The following is a 13447-nucleotide window of genomic DNA, read 5'->3' as shown; positions in this document are numbered from 1 at the left end:
GCTCTTGCTGTTCCGAACGACGCGTGTCCCCAAGCAAGGTCCAAAGTGCCCCGGTGGCGGCCGGGAAAATCTAAGCTCTGTGCTTGTCGGGGCCGCGCAGTGGCAGAGGTTGGAAGGAGGGGAGGTCACGAGGTGCATTCCTCAGGCGCTGGAATCCCGGGAGAGGGCCCGGGGCTGCCCCGGCCGCCCTTAAGCCTGCGGCGCGAGCACGGCAAAGCCTTCCGCACCGGCCATCGCCGGTTCTCGCCAGTCACGAGCAGGCAGAGCCGCGGGAGCCCAGGGCACTACTTGTCCCCGCGGAGGAATCCCTCGCACACCGCGGTGGCCGCGACGGGGCGGGCCGTGGCGCGGAGGACGCCGGGCCGGCAGTGCTGCGACGTCGCGGGAGGCGGGGGTGGGAGGGAGCGGGCCGGGAAGTAGTTCCGGGTGCGCGGCCCCGGATGTTGGCTGCTCCCGCCGCCGCCGCCGCTCTCGGCGCCGCTCCGGGCCTGGGCCGCTCTCTAAGGGCGCCGTTGGGACCTTTCGCGGGGAACGGAGACGCACGCAGCGGCCGGGGGCTCGGCCGGGCCGTTCCGGCCTGCGCAGCCTGAGGTGAGCATGCGTCGCCAGGGTCTCGTCCGGGCTGGGGCGGCGGGCGGGGAGGCGGGGCTGGGGCATCTCCTGGGACGCGGGCGGGGGCTGCCCTGGGCGAGCGGCGCTCGCTCCCCTCCGCGCACGCTCCCCGTAGCCCGCGGTGGGCGCCGGGCCGGGTTGGGCCGGGCGGGTGGCGGCCTTCCATCGCCCGCGGCGCAGCTCCTCAGCTGCCGCTGCCCCTCAGCCCGACGCCGCTTGCGCCTGCCCCTCCCCCAGGTGGGCCCGCGCCGCGGATGCCGCGGCGGCGGAGGACCGCGACAGTCGCGACGGCGCTCGGTGACCGGCGCCTAGCCCGAGATCGTCCCGTTCCTGGCGCGATGCGCCGTCCTCCCTTCACGCTCCGGGCGTTTTTCGTCCGGGACCGCGGCCACTGCCTCGCGGGTTGGGGGTGCCCTGCGGGGGTGAGGAGCCCGGGGCGAGGGTCCCGCCTTCACGCCCATCCCGTCGTCACGTCCTTCTGTGGCATTGGGGCAAAGGCAGCCTTCGCCTGCGGACGTGTTGCTGCTGTCCTGCGTGTGTTGCATCCTGCCCACGTGGTAGTGTCCCGTCCCTCCCACCCCCTCCATTTTTGCAGTTGGTCAAGAGGGAGTTAGCGGGATGGTTCCCCCCCCCCCACCGCTTTACACCCCTCCCCATCCCCGTGATTTGTGATTTCTTCCCGGCAGCGTGGAAGGTGTTAAGGTCAGTTTGTTTTGCTGAGCATGACTGTTGTTTGATGGAAGAATTAAGAGTTGTACTCTTACGAAATTGAGACCAGTAGGAGACATACCAGACCTTAGTTCATTGACATCTTTTCAGCCCCAGTAGCTCCTGTTCTTTTCACTACCGCTCAATCCCCCAGAGAGCAAGCACTTGCTACTGATGTGTTGGTGTGCACGGTTTTCCTTTCTCCGTTCTACTTTCTTTGCCTCTGTGTCCTAATGTTTCCCAGTCTGTGGTTGTTGCTAGAATCCTGAATGAGTCGTGTCGGGGGGCTGGAGATTGGTGGGCTTCATTTCGCCTTTCACTGTTTGTCTTTAGTTTCTCCTTGTTATGTTCCCCAGTGAGAAAGCAGGTAATGTTCTCTTGAGAGTTAGTTACATACATAGCTTTCTTTTGGCTGACCAGGCAATTGTACCCGACTGTCCTGGAAGTTCCTTTATTCCACTTTTCTGAAATGTACTAGGCACTGTTGGGCTCCGCTTTTGAACACTGGCTTTGAAACACGTGTTGGTTTTGTTTTGCTTTGTTTTACTTTCCCTTTAATATCTCTTCCAGGTTAAGGTTTCCATCTTGGCTGTGTTTTGCTCCTTGGAGACCACAGATTGCTCTTTCCAGTAGCGTGACAGATGCATGTATTTATGGAGAAAACGATAACTGCTCCCCCTACCCCCTCTTTTTTTTTTTTTTTTTTTCTTCAGGCCAAGTGTTCCCCGTCTTTATGTTAGGAAGGTTTGTAGATGTGATTGGAGGTTGCTCTTTCCTCTTTGGTTTTCATTGGAATTGAGGTGACTTTTGTTCTGTGCTTGTTTTGTGCTGCTGGGGAATTTCTCATGCCTTTATTAGATGTTTTGTGGACGAGGTCAAGAATGTTTATTTTGGCTTTCAGTTTATTAGTTTTGGGTAAAATAAAACTTAACTGTTTTGAAGTCACTCTTGTGAGAATTTTCAGTATTCTCTTGTTTTTCACATTCCTTTTTTTGTTTTTTTATTTATTGTAGACCCAGGCTGGCTTCTAGCTCAGTATAAAATGAGGGCTGGCCTTGAACTCTTGATTGTGCCTTCATCTCCCAAGTACTGAAATTACAGGCCTGTGTCACTACTATAAGTGGCTATATATATATATTTTTTTCCCCAGACAGGGTTTCTCTGTAGCTTTGGAGCCTGTCCTGGAACTAACTCTTGTAGCCCAGGCTGGCCTCGAACTCACAGAGATCTGCCTGCCTCTGCCTCACAAGTGCTGGGATTAAAGGCGTGTACCATCACCGCCTGGCTACATTGTAGTCTTAAAATTTATTTTTGATACTGCCTTTTCCCTTTTTATCTGATACCAGTGTCAGCATATTCTTCCTTTTCCTTCTGTGTTGAATAAAAGTATTTAAATAAAGATTCTGCTTTCATTATGCTAACTATGGGTGGGACTGTGAAAAATAGAATGTTGTTCTGATATATTCTGAGGTGTGTATTTTTTAATAGTAAGGCAGTCAGCATTTGTATACTTGTGTAAAGCACTATGCTGTGAAGTAAATAAAGAGACACAAGTATTAAAATGGTGTCTGAAAGCTTCAACTTGTGTTGAAAAAAAGAGTAGACGTTGTCTCTACTTTTGGAGAAGCAGCCTTATACATTACATCGTTCCTATGTAATAAACAGCCTTTACTTTTGAACCAAGTAAGTGGTGTGAAAAAGGAATTTTCAGTAAAGAGACTGTTCAAGAGATTAAAGGGACTTGCAAAGGCGGAAAAGTGGCTAGTTGGTTACATGAGATACTGAGTAGCTTGTTGTCACAGAGCATTGTATTGGTGAATAAATATTCATACTCATACATTTGCCTAGGGTACGTTGGTTGAGGATGGTCAAGGATAGAGGATTTGGTTTTGTAGGGTGCTATAGTGCTTTCTCAAGACAGTGAAACAATCAATGTATATTGTATCCAAGGAAGATTTCAGTGTCTGCTGAGTGCAGGAAGTAGGGAAACTGACTACGATGTTCTTGGACAGTTTTAGGATTAAGATGATGGCCTGATACAAGAAACTGGTTGTGAAAATAAATGACATTTATTGAATGCTTACAGTATTCCTGAAATTATTATAAGCTCTTTACATATATTTAATTCATTACGTCTTCATCTTAAGTCTTGTAATCATGAAGTGACATAGGGCAGGGTGGTAGTCATTAATCATCATTTATGGTGGGTAGTCAGGAGAGATGTAGATTTGCGGTGATGGGGCCTGTAAGTGGTAGTAAAGCACTTTGAGTAGATGTTTGTCAGGAGTACTGTGGTACAGTGGGGGAACCCTGAGGAATTTGAGGCTTTACAGTAGTCTAATAGGAAAATGAAGCATTCTGAGAAGAACCAGGAAGCAGTTTCTGCAACAGAAGCCAAGTATAAGAAGATTTTCTACAAGGTAGTATTGTTGACAATATTTGATTCAATTTTAAAATTTACGGACAGCGGACTTAATGCAAAGTTGATTGAACTAGACCAGAAGGAATTTTGAAAGGAAGGTAACAGATTGATAAATTGTTTTCACATGATCTGTAGAGATTTTATGCTGCTATGGTAATATTTTAGTATTTTCTCCTAATGTTTCCTCTGGGATTATTATTGATCATATTAGAGTCGCTCAATTGTCAAAAAACGAGTTTGTCTTCAGAAAAGAAATGTGTTCTAAGATGGGTGGTGCTGCACACCTTTAATCCCAGCACTCTGGAGGCAGGGATAGGAGGATCTCTGAGTTGGAGGCCAGCCTGGTCTACAGAGTGAGTTCCAGGACAACTAGGGCTACACAGAGGAAACCTTTCTGGAAAACAAACCAAAAAACCAAAAAACCAAAAAACAACAACCCCCCCCCAAAAAAAAAACAATAAAACAAAAAGCTAGTGTTCTAAAGATAGTTTCTACTTTTACCTGCTTGTTTTCAAATAGGGTTTCTCTGTGTAGTTCTGATTGTTCTGGAACCTTCCTGTTGACCAGGCTGACTTCAAACCCAGAGATCCTCACTATACTGTTTTGCTTACTGATGAGAGCATGGCCAGAATATGAAGATTGGATTTTGAAACTAGTTGGAGAAGCGGTGAAAATGACTTGACATTGCATGAACATTTCTTTTAATGTGGAGCTGAAATAAGATAGATGCTTAGACATCAGTGTATTTTGTTTGTCCTAGCAGCTTCTCAGCTAAAAACTACATTCTTTAATTGCTCTTCACTGTTCATGTTTTCTGACCTGTAGCTTCCCTCATTGATGCTATTCAGAAATTTCGAGTTGAGGGCCAAAGCTTCTTTGCCCCTCTGTCAACAGCCTTCTCTTAATGCAGATTTTGTTTCCATTTTAGCCCAAAAGTAGGCACTCTGCTTCTTTCTCTTCAAAACTCAGGAAAACGTTCACAGTAGGATTTTATAATAACTTTCAACATTTTTGACCATCTTAATTGGCATAACTATATTTCAGTGTACAAAAAAGAACCAAAGTACAGTGTTTTGGTTAAAGAGATTGACTTATACTGAAATTGGGAAAGGTATCCGTTGTACAGGATTTTTGATTTAATAGAATTTGTTATAACCAGATCAGCAAAACATTATTACTGTGGGCCATCTGTTGGGATATGGAAATAGCTTTGTTGCAAGGAACCAGATGTTGTACTTATATTTATAACAATGGCACTCACTCTACTTATTTTAAGTAACCTTTTGCTAAATAGGTACCTTTGTCTGCTATACTATTTGATATATGAGAATTTGATGTTTTTCAAACTAATAAATATTCTTGTACAGTCAGGTCAAAACAAATGACTCGTGGTGCCAAACTTTAATACTATAATAAGATAAGAACTTTTACTTTGATACACTTTGTAGACCCAGTTTCTAATACTTTCTAGGCTACTTCTGTTGCTTAAAGAATTTTACCATAACTCTAACATTTTATTTTGGTATGATTGGATCTGTATTAACACCACACTGTCTTTATTTTCCCTCTTAAGTGAGTGAAGTACTCTAAGACAGATTCGTACTTATGAAGTGTAGTAAGAGGAACCGTTAGAAGATAGTCTTAGCTGGCAAATAGCTCAGAGATTAGGAGTGCTTGCTGTGCAGTTATAAGGACTGGAGTTGGATTCCAGTACCCATGTAACAAGCCCAATATCCTGCAAATGCCTTTACTCCCAACTCCAAGGGATTCAGCACCCTCTTCTGGCATCTTTTCCAGCTTGAGTCATGAACTTGTTTCCATACACACACACAGACGCATACACGAACATTTTTTAAAAAAAGGCTAGTGAGGTAGCTTAGTTGGTAAAGGTACTTGTTGTCAAGATTGATGATCTGAGTTTGATCCCCAGAACACACACAGTTGAAGAGAGAACTGACTTCCACAAATAGTTCTCTGTCATATAGGCACCATGGCATGCCTGTACCCTCCCCACATACATACTAAATAAGTATAATAGCGTATAGTCCAAGAGAATTGTTAGAGATAGCACAAACTGCCTGCGTTGTTTTTCATTATTTTCAAATCCTCTGTTGAGAAGAGTTGAGCTGAGTTGAAGAGTTGGTCATCATTCTTTGATTGCTGTGTCTAAAGGACGCTCTACTTATTTAGTTAACTGACTTTCAGTCAAAATTTTCACCTGGAGTACAAAGTGAAGAGTTGTCAACTGAATTCCTAGTCAGCAAGAGCCCTATTTAGTGGGATATAATCACATTCAAATTAGTCTTCTGATTGAAGAGTTTAGTGCTAGTGTGTATGTATTAAAAACCCCAGAAATTGGAATCTACTTTTGTCTAATGTTGAGACCTGACCTGGCCTTTTAAACCATCAATAGAGCTTAGTTTGTAATAGTTAACTGTGAGATTGTTAGAGGAATGTAGTGGTAGGTAAGACTGCTGGCTTTCAGACGCAGTTTCACATTTTGATTGCTTACAGAGAATGAATTTGGGAGGAGGTTATAGTATGATAAAAATAGGTTATTGTACATTCTAGATTTTGGGTGATTATTGAATTAAAATAAAGTTTGTGTTTGCTTGGCTTTAGAACATTTGGGAATGAGTTATAGTCACAGCAATTAACATAGCAGTCAAAGGTAGGTTGATTCTTTGAAGGTGGCATTACTGTTGGGGTAGGAAGTAAGTGGTGTTTCTGGTGTTTTCCTTGGGGTGGTGAATCTGTAACACAGGATAGACAGGTAAGATATGAAATAGATTGATGTTTTATCTTTTGTGTAAATGAATAGCAAACACCATTAGAAATATTAATGCTTGTATGTCAGGAAATTTTGTTTCATGTTATTTAGAGCATGTGTGCTTTTGAAATATTTCACCTTTCATTTGGGTGATGATTGATGTTGGATTTTAGAGCCTTACAGGGCAACCATGAAGTCTTGACAAGATTAAGTGTCAGTTACTGTTAGTAGAGCTGATATAGGAACCATTTCCTGTATTCTCCTCTAGGCTTGTACTTTTTTTTCCCTTTCTTTCTTTCTTTCTTTCTTTCTTTCTTTCTTTCTTTCGTAGAAAACTAACAAAATTATAGTGGGGAGCAGACTTTAGGTTTTTTGAAGTGGAAGTGAAAGGCCATGGAGGTCCCAAATGGATCCAATCCTTTAGATAAGAGCATATCTTATGATATTGTAAAGCTTAATGTAAAACTAATGGGGACAGTTTTTTGTTAAATTAGGTCCATTTTTAGACATTGGAAGCATTCTTCCTCGAGTCTGCACCTCTGCTGTCAGTATTTTATTCTGGAGGTGAGGAAGGGAAGAATCAGAATGGGAACTTAAGGATTGCTACGTAGCAGTTATGTCTCTCACCCTCTTTCTCTCAAAATGGAAGTATATGCCAATACACTTTAGAGAAATTATACTTGTAAGATGGTCTAGTGCAGGTGTCTAGGTTACTGAGTGAGACCTATTGTCTGTTGCCTGGTAGGTAAGAAGACTAATAGTATACGAAGGAGGTTTTACTGAATAGAAGCAGAACAACAAAAACCAGAATGGGAGGAAAGCATGACAGTGGCTAATTTAAATTTTCTTATGAACCTTTCTATACAGTGAGCATGTTTCATTCAGAAAGTTTGATTTTTGTGGTTCAGATAACAAATTGGAAAACTGAGTTTTTTGAAGAGCAGTTTAAATACTTGATTCTGTCCATCTATTGGCTAAGACGTTATGTAAATAAATTGGTTTGATAAATTACTTGATTATAGTATTATGGATCAAGTTGTGAGTGTATTAGGTGATTTAAGGTTTCTTTGCATTAGGATTTTCTTATACCAAGAAATTTATTTTTTTCCCTCAAAAACAAACTGAAAATCTCAGGTTTATATGCAGTAGTTATTATTTCTCAATTTAAGTGACCTGAAATGGAAGTCTAGTTTGCAATGAAAAGTAGACCTAAGGATTTGTTTAACCTATTTCCATTCTCTTGCAGTTTTTTTAATAAAAAAATCAAATTGCTAATGTTTTATTTAAGGTACTGTTTTCAATCCAGGAACAGTGAATTAATTAATTTCTCTTTGATTGCTCATGAATTTGTCATCTGTTTATATCCAGAAAAGTAAAAAGTAGGGTCCCAGCCAGCAAAGGCCACAGTTGATTAGTTTGGGAGAGATGGCTTAGAGCTGCCCTTCCTTCCTGTATGTGGTACCTGTGATTTATTGCTTCTGATGACTCAGTTTTAACTGGAAAGGCAGTAGCTAGCCTGTTTGAGGAACTTGATGCATTTAGGGTAAGATTAATAGCTTTAAGAGGAGTTGATGGCCTCATGATTATTTATTTACAATAAAATGCTGAGAACCATTGATCCAAAGCAATGACCTTGAACCTGGGTGGTTCCGTGACTCAGTGGGCAAACACTGCTTGCTCCAAGTCTGACAACCTGAGTTTGATTCCTAGGATTCATCTGAGTTGGAAAGGAGAGAACCAACTTCTGAAAGTTGCCTTCTGACCTCCAGGAGCACATACTCCATACCCATAAATGATGAATATCAAAACAAATTCCCAAACCCAAGAATGCCCTCATCTAAGGAGCATTTCTTCCCTGTTTTTGAGACAAGATCTTGGTATATAGCCCAGACTAGCCTTGACCCACAGTCCTTCTGCTTCAATATCCCAAATGCTTGAATTATGGCATGTGCCGCCAGGCTTGATCTCTAAGGAACATTTGTTACTGAGATAGACGACCTAGACTTTCTGATTTATGGAAGGTTAGCAGGTTTGTTATGATACTGTGATTAAGAAATCTTACTCAACCGGGCAGTGGTGGCGCACGCTTATAATTCTCGCAGTCGGGAAGCAGAGATCTTTTGAGTTTGAGGTCATCTTGGTCTACAGAACTAGTTCCAGGAGAGCTAAGACTACATAGAGAAACCCTGTCTTGGCCCCCTTCTAAAACAAAACAAAACAAAACAGAAAAAAAAAAAGGAAGAAAGATCTTACTTTAGTAGTGTCAGAATTTCAAGTAGTACTATCCTGCTTTAAAAGCCGAACACTTCCCCCCCGCAAAGATACTTATATTTATTCTTAAAGGATAGAGACTGTGCCTTTCTGTTTTTATCCTCTCTGCAGTTCTCTTAACCTAATGAAAGGGAATGAAAGGGGCCATGTTCTGAGGAATGTTAGATGACTGTCACTGGGAACCATCAGTATGCTTGTGCAAACACTGATGGTTGTGTTGTTACTGGTGATGTCATCTGGTGGGACCAGCACTAAATATGTGAGAAATGTTAGATGGCATCTGACTGTGCTTACTGCTCAGAACATGTTGTATTCAGTAAAGTAGTACAGAACAAGGCATTTTGTGTTTCATCTTTTTGGCCAGGCAGTGGTGGCGCACACCTTTAATCCCAGCACTGGGGAAGCAGAAACAGGTGGTTCTCTGTGAGTTCAAGGTCAGCTTGGTCTAAAGAGCAAGTTCCAGGACAGGCTCCAAAGCTTCAGAGAAACCCTCTCTCAACCCCCCCCCCCCGTCCCCCAAGGGAAAAAAAGAATTTTGATATTGCTTTAAATAGTGTGTATCAAGTTACCTTTTAACTGGTATGATGAGATAAATTGTAGGTCCTAGAATATTAAATTAGTCATTCAGGCCAGTGAACTGTCCTATTAAAACACTTAAGGTATGGCCATTTAGCTTCTCTTCCCAAGCCTGTAGTCAGTGGTAGTTGAAATGTAGCTAATATGACATGTTACACATCTGTAATTCCAGCACTCAGGAAGGGAGGCAGGAGGTTTGCTAGAGATTTGAGGTCATTAACCTGTTGTGAGTTGAATGCCAGTAGGGGTGCTGAATTTAAGACTGTTCAAAAAGGACAAAAAAGGTAGCCTGTTTGTTTAATATAGACTCTAACTGAAGCAAAATGTATGTCTAACCAATCATTTTTCCTCTGGAATAGTAGTGCCCATAAGTTCTTTCATAACGAGAACCCTTCAGGTATTTAAAAATTATTTTTTTCAACATATTTTGATGCTATCAAATGGCAGTTATGAAGTAGTTCTGTTCCCACTGACAGGTGTGGATAATGAACTATGGATTTACCAACAAGTAAAAGTAATGGTTTTCTTTCTACTGATGAAGAAAGTGTCTTAGAATAGGTAGTATTTGAAATGAGATGAGATATGGGCATTTTAGGTTGAGAAAATAAGGGAAAGAAGCTTCCCAGCCTGTGTACCAGGATATTCAGTGTTTATTGTTGTTCTCCCAGTATTTGAAGTGTGGCGAATCATTGTGGGAAATCAATAAACTGTCACATTTGGGAAAAACTAGACGCCTTTTCGTGTACATTCACAAAGTAGTTAAGGTAATTGAAAATTTTGATGTCTTTTGAAGTGAAAAAAATGTACTGTTTTTCTCATTCGTTTGAATACTCATTAACAGGTAGGAAGCCTCAGGAAAACAATATGCTGTCTATGTATTAGAAGTGAGTTGCAAAGCTGGAAAATATTCTTATTCAAGCTTAATAGACCTAGTTTCTTAGTTTTTCAGTGATTCTATGCTTGACATGGTTTCCTTTTTTTGTTGCTGTTTTGTTTTGTTTTAAATGGAGACAGGGTTTTACTACATTGCCTTAGCTGCCCTGAAATTTGGATTGTATACTAGGCTGACCTCAAATTCATAGATCCACTTCCCCCTTTCCTCTAGTGCTGGAATCAAAAGTGCGTGTCACAACAGACCATGGACTTTTGGTTTCCTTTTTTTTTTTTTTTTTTTTTTTTGGTTTTTCGAGACAGGGTTTCTCTGGTTTTGGAGCCTGTCCTGGAACTAGCTCTGTAGACCAGGCTGGTCTTGAACTCACAGAGATCCGCCTGCCTCTGCCTCCTGAGTGCTGGGATTAAAGGCGTGTGCCACCACTGGACTTTTGGTTTCTAAACTCCTCACTTGCATTATGAATATTTTCCTGTGAGCATTCAACATTGTAAGTGCTCTTAAGATGCACTGCTCAAGACAGCATAGAAGTACTCCACTGTGAATTAAGAGAAGAGTTTATGAAGCTGTTAACCTCCTTGGTCTGGATACTAGCTTTCTAATGGAGCCTAAGACTGTTTACTTCTCTGTAGTAGCTGAAGCATTACCTTGGCACATATTCAGTTCCCATATTGATATACAAGAACTTCTTTGAGTAAATTCATAGAGAATTCTTCTTAGTAGAGCTATCAAATGAGTGTCTGTTTTCTTCTGATTATGTATGTGCCATTTTCTCACAGGTAATATTCATTCTTTGCTTTCTGAAATTTAAGAAAAGAAGAATAATTGTTTAAGTGTTGGAGTTGAATAAATAATACCCAAAAACTTCAGTCTATCTGCTCTATTGCATATATGTAGAAGTATATAAAATAAAATAAATCCTCACTTATTGAGATTCAAATATTGAATTTTTTTGTATATAATTCAAGTGTCTTGTTTTATTTTGTACCAATGTGTTAGTTTTTATTTTCTTATTCCTAATGTATTATTTGGGACATGGTCTCACTAAGTAGCCCTGATTGTCCTGGAACTTGATATATAGACCAGGCTGACCTCAAATTAAGAAAACTCATTTGCCTCTGCTGGATTAAAGGCATGTGCAATCGTGCTAGACTCATATTATTATATGTGCCATTATTGTAGTTAGCAAAATTGATGGCATTTTCTTTTTTTCTCGAGTGTATGTGGGGTGCCTGTGTGTACACAAGCATGCCTGTTTTTTGAGACAGGGTTCTCACTGTATGTAGCCCAGGGAGTCTGTGATTGTTAGCATTAATTGTCAACCTAACAATTTAGAATTAGTTGACAAGGAAATGGACCTCTTTATATGCCTTTGTGTGGGGCTTTATCTTGATGCTATTATTTGGGTGACACTGGGATTCTAGAACTGAGCAAGAAGTAGGTAGTGCTCATTCATGCTCTGTTTCTGATTGTGGGTGCCATGAGAGCAGCTGCTTCAGGCTGTCACCCTGACTTCCCTACCTGTTTTTATATTTTATTTATGTTTTAACACATAAAGCTTGCCTGAAGATCAGAGTGCAGATCTAGAGGCCAGGGAGTGGTGGCACACACCTTCAATCCCAGGACTTGGGAGACAGAGGCAGAGAGACCTCTGTTAGTTCAAGACCACCCTGGGCTGCACAAGATTTAATCTGTCTAAAAGCGAAACAGAGCTCACATACTTGGGATCATCCCACACCTTTAATCCCAGCACTAGGGAGGTGGAGACAGGAGTAATAAGACTGGGTGGAGAGAGGAATATAAGGCGGAAGGAGACAGCTCAGTGCAGTCTGAGGTTTGGTGGAGACAGTTGCAGTCTGGAGATGCAGTCTGAGAACAGGATCACCCTTTGGTCTGAGCATTGCTAGAGGTAAAAGGTCTCTCTAGTGGCTGGCTGCACTGCTCTGATCTTTCAGCTTTCATCCCTAATACCTGATTCCGGGTTTTATTTATTGAGACCAATTAGAATTCGCTACACCCACCATGAGGGACTGTACCTTTAACCATGAGACTTCTCTCTCCTTAGTTGCTTTTGTCTGGGTATTGTCACAGCAGCAGGGAAAGAAACACAGATAGTGACCTAGAGCTTCCTATGTAGCCCATGCTAGCCTTGAAGTATCTACTTGCTTCAGCCACCAAATGCCATCATTTTAGGCATGAGTCAACATGCCTGACCTTTCTCCTTTTTACTTTTTGTCATAATTTGACTCTTATGGTTCTTTTATCTGTCTCTTATAAAATTCTTTTATATTGCTTTTGAAACTGAGTCATACCTTAATTACAATAGCCTTCCTTCCCCCTTTCCTCCTTCCACCCTTCCTCTTGGTATTGGGGTCAATGGAATCTGCCTCATTCATTCATTGACTCACTCACTCACTCACTCACTCACTCGTTTATATGGTGGGGCTTCATATAGTCCAGGATAGTTTTGAACTCAATATAGAGCCTGGGGCCACCATGAAGTTTTGATCCTCTTACCTCCACCTCCCAAGTAATAGGATAAGAGGCCTGTGCCATCATGCTCAGTTTTGGAATCATCTGAAAATATTCCTCTAATCATGTCCTGATTAGAAACCCATGCTTGATTGTCTCTTGAATGAATCCAAAGTATACCCTTTTTGGTCTGGTCTGTCAGTCATGCGTCTACTTGCTGTTTTTAAAACCACTTTAACTTAGTTTTATTGTTATTATGGTGCTAGGGATTGGACTCTTAGCCTCATACTTGCAAACCATGTGCTCTTCCACTGAGCTGTCATCCAGTTCTCACCGAATCATACCACCTTTCTCCAGTGGAACTAGAACCAAGTTCATACCATGCATGTAACATTTTTTTCTTCAACAAGTTCACAAACAAATTTGAGAGGAAAAAAGTATATTTGTGTGTGATTCTAGGACTAATAATGAGTATTCAGAGAATCCTAGTTGATTTACCCAGCCTGTTATTCCTACCCTCCCTGAATCCAGAGTTTCTGCCAGTTGAAAGAGAATGTCTTGATCTGGGTCTCTTGTTTATTAAGAGGCTCGAATCATTCTGTGGTTTGAATCAGGGACGCCAGGTACACAGTTTGCATGTTAGCTGCTTTCCCATCACAGTAGCTGTGGGTATCTATTACCTTTTGGTTCTGTTTAGAATTGACCTCAGGCAGCCACTGTTGGTTGA

General features: G+C 41.9%; 1 protein-coding gene across 4 annotated transcripts in view; it reads left to right on the top strand.

Moving 5' to 3' along the window:
- Positions 1-455: 455 nt before the first annotated feature.
- Positions 456-13447, top strand: part of Foxj3 (forkhead box J3) — a 107081-nt gene continuing 94089 nt past the window's right edge. For 3 of the 4 annotated variants that reach the window (XM_041651691.1, XM_041651692.1, XM_041651689.1), the window contains exon 1: positions 456-591. The gene's annotated coding sequence lies outside the window, so the exon portion shown is untranslated. Of the gene's footprint in view, positions 592-1183; positions 1315-13447 lie in introns of those variants that run through there. The other variant, XM_041651690.1, reaches the window with a different exon arrangement.

The sequence above is a fragment of the Microtus oregoni genome, unplaced genomic scaffold (genome assembly GCF_018167655.1).
Source record: "Microtus oregoni isolate MIOR12 unplaced genomic scaffold, Mior012 000005F_ref0000423, whole genome shotgun sequence".
NCBI classification, from domain to species: Eukaryota; Metazoa; Chordata; class Mammalia; order Rodentia; family Cricetidae; genus Microtus; species Microtus oregoni.
Note: the sequence above shows the minus strand (reverse complement) of the source record. Positions and strands in the feature narration are given on the sequence as shown.